This window comes from Papaver somniferum, chromosome 1 (assembly GCF_003573695.1).
Source record: "Papaver somniferum cultivar HN1 chromosome 1, ASM357369v1, whole genome shotgun sequence".
NCBI lineage: Eukaryota > Viridiplantae > Streptophyta > Magnoliopsida > Ranunculales > Papaveraceae > Papaver > Papaver somniferum.
The window spans coordinates 48,910,781-48,914,436 of NC_039358.1; the positions used below are offsets into that span (position 1 = coordinate 48,910,781).

Consider the following 3,656-nt stretch of genomic DNA (forward strand, 5'->3'; position numbering starts at 1 on the left):
GATTGTTGCGAGGAGGATGCCATATTTGTCAGAAAAATCGATTATCAGAAGAAGAAAAAATTAAGATTGGGATGGTATGACTAGTTGTGCGTGAAAGACAAGGAAAAACGCGTATTGAGACGGTATGAAATTTGGAAATTTAGAGGTAGAGGTTTAGAAGGTGTGAGATTTGTGAGATTTAAGTTTGAAATGAGTTGAATTTATGGTGAAAAGAGTAAGAGTCGTTGAATGATTAAATTGAGATATAACCGTTGGCGTTTGAAGTTTAACCGCTGGCGGATTAACATTACTCGCTGGCGCATAAACACAATCGCGCGGTTCTAATTGAAACACGCGGCTGTTGTTGGTCAACAGTGAACAAACCATCAAATTTGTTGATTTGGCCATCCGTTTTCATGTTTGTTGAGTCCGTTGTGGGAACAAAATGAACAAACTTCATTCCATAGGAATTGCCCTAACAAATATCACTTTCTTTTTCTTTTTCTTTTTTTTAAAGGGAAAAAAAACCTCTCTTGTTCTTGTAATCTTTTCTCCTTACGTTATATTTTCTTTTAACCCAATCAACCTTTTCTAAGCACTGGTCAAATAACATTTTCAATATTTGATGTTGATGAATCTATATACCAATTTGATGCTGATGTGAATGTATATGTCAAAGCTGTAAATATATGATATCACAAAAAATTTAAAAAAAAAATCTATACATTTTTCCTTTAATAAGAAAATATCTTCATTTATATATGTTGGAATAAAATCATCAGCAATTTCGACAACAGAAAAATGAAGAACTTTCTGTAAATAATGAAAACAGAATTAGTGATTTTATGGGCAATTGAGCAGTTAAAAAAAGCTGGAGATTAACTTTCTGATATATTCAGATACGGTAAACTAGAATCATATATTTTAATTTTCCTTTCTGCACTTTTAATGGTGAGTCTTTTATTTTTTTTCGAAAATTATAAACTCACTATGGAAACCCACCGTGAAATCTATCGAGTGAAACATAAAAGATGGGCCCCCTATAAATCCCTGTGCGGTGGTTCCCAAAGGCAGATTCCACTCGGGACATCTCACGGTGCAAAAAGCACTGTTAGTGTAGAACTGCTCTTTTTTTCCTTTTAACATTAAGCACGCCATATACCATATGAAACCCCATCCAAAGGGGTTAGACGAGCTTTATTATATGTCGGAGCTTCTCCAAGTCTGATTTTATTCATTACGTTGACGCTGCCAGTCTCAAGAATATCATGTTCCACAACAACGAAGCTAAGTTAAAATGCATTAATATAAAAAGTAGGAAATATAATCTGCGGTGACTATTTTACACAACCATACAAGAAGATAAGTTTCGAAGTATGTCCGGGTATGATTTTCCCGGTAAAGATCTTAGACTTTCGCAATATGAGCAATGTTCTGTTTATAACCTGCACGAGGCACTAGAGATAAGTTCACCATCCCAGAAAATTTTCCCATTATTCAATTTTACCGGCAATATCAACATGTCGAAACTCGCGTCATCAAGTAGCCACCTAAATGGGATTCCAGTGGTCTAGATAAGGCTCGACAGTTTACTAGTGACCTACCGTATTCACCATGTATTTTACTGTGGCATAGACACATGCACCAATTACAAGGCATCAATGAATTTGTTTTGACATATAAAAGAAGACACAAAAACACCAGGGAGACTAACCTTTGGTCTAAGAACCAGATTGGATCGTATTGCGAGTTCGTTATCCAAGTTTGTATATGGTTCCAGATAATAGACTCCTTACTTTCCACCTTTTTTTTGAGTTTTCTTCGGCGGCCACCACTTGTAAATGGAGGCCTTTAATATATGGAAGGGAATGTTTATCTCTTAACCTTTGTCACTTCAGGAATTTTTTGTATGTCATCGTTATCATTGGTGTTGCAGGAGGCTCAATTGCAGTTATCCGGAACAGAGCCTGCTCATGGTCTGCCACCTATTCACATAGTTCTTTTACAGACAGCAAGCGAGAGGAATTCATAATCTTTAGCGATCCCTGTATTTTTGGGGGTGGTTATTATGTCCTACAAAACACAATAGCAGAACAGTTGCTAAGTTAGACTTTTTATCTACATTTCAATAGCACTAAATTAACCTTATCATTCCTTCCAATTGACACATATTTACCTTTCCTTCATCACAGACACTGTTGCTTTATGTTTGGCTAGTCTTTCTAGCTACACAACTGAGTTTTCTAAGATTTCACCTCCTGTATCAGTTACGTTTCCATGTCTACCTACAGTGCACAAAAATCTCAATTTCAAATTTTATGACTGTCCCAAAGTATTATGAACGTTCCGTTAGGCAACCGAATTCATGATAACCCATGAAGATGTTGAAAATGATTTCAATATATGGCAGGTTCCAGTCATCATAGGACACAGGTTGAATACTTAATCCATGAAGGCCACAACTACTACATATGCGTCGTAAACATGAAAGCCAGACCCATTACAATGAAGATTGATGTCAATGTTTCATCACGATAACAGAAACCCAAACAACTATTGTTCGACAACAAATGGATTTTGCCAACTCAATCTTCTGTTCCCAAATAACAGTTTTTCGACCTAAGCAAACCTAAATACATTTTTAAACTAACGGTCTAACCTAAATAAGCTTTGAAACCACCAAACTCTCTCATTTTTCAATTTTTTGTAATTTGTAAGTTATGAAATAATTATAATTGCTTTTTCTTTCTTAATCCGTGTAGGGGTTCTATTGATTCTTCTGTCGCTGCTCCTAAAGTGCATATTTCAAACCCTAGTTTTTAAAATACCAAGAAATCAGCAAACCCTAGTTATAAAACCATACAATCTCAGGAAACCCTAGTTTTGAAACACTAAAATCATCAAAAATATATGAATCGTACCTCAAATTGGGTTAGCAGCTACGGAAATGTGATAATGCTTGAGACAAATTAAGTGAGAGTTTTTCCTTGTTCTTGACCGATCAAGAGATTTTAGAGGTTTCTGTTTCATTCGGCTTGGGCTTCTGAAATAGAGTAAATTTCCGCTTTTTAAATACTTTTATTCCATCCACAGCTGACTGTAACATACCCAAACGTGACAATGCATAAAAAGTCAGGACCACAGTGGTATCATAGTAAATAATTACGAATGTTTGTCTATATATGTCCATGAATCCTATTTTTGTGTATTCTTTTATTTACCCGATATTTCTAGAAGATTTTATCAGAAAAGGATTATTTCAGATAATTAAAACAGGAGAAACTCATATGCACTCTTGTGTTAAAAAACAAAAAGTAAATACGTACACATTTGAAGAATGCAAACTCGCACATAATTAATCATGGCTTTTGGGCATCATTTGTTTATTGCTGAAATCTGATCGACGAAACGCAACATTAATTCAACCCTTATGAAATCCACTTTATGAGATGTTATTTCTTCTACGAAAAGATAGAACCACTTTGGATTTTGGGTATCCATTGATCCGGTAGGGCCGGGCAGAGATCCGGCTTTTAGTTGATTATTAAAGGTTCCTGGTCACGCTGGGTACAGGTTGCTTGTTGGATAGTCAGCTATGACTTAAAATTTAGAAGCAGAAAAAAAACAAACAGAAGATGTTTACAGAACACAAAATTGGTTAAGAAAAACAAAATCAA

General features: G+C 35.3%; 1 long non-coding RNA gene across 5 annotated transcripts; it reads right to left on the reverse strand.

Annotated features, from left to right (window-relative positions):
- Window positions 1–851: 851 nt before the first annotated feature.
- Window positions 852–3,039, reverse strand: LOC113328664. Of its 5 annotated transcripts, none has more exons than XR_003349519.1 (4): window positions 2,901–3,039; window positions 2,156–2,264; window positions 1,694–2,052; window positions 852–1,235 (listed from the first exon to the last, which is right to left on the reverse strand). It is a non-coding gene; the product is annotated as an uncharacterized LOC113328664 (long non-coding RNA). The 5 variants fall into 5 exon arrangements; XR_003349523.1 differs by having other exon boundaries at window positions 852–1,424; XR_003349520.1 differs by having other exon boundaries at window positions 852–1,603.
- Window positions 3,040–3,656: the final 617 nt, after the last annotated feature.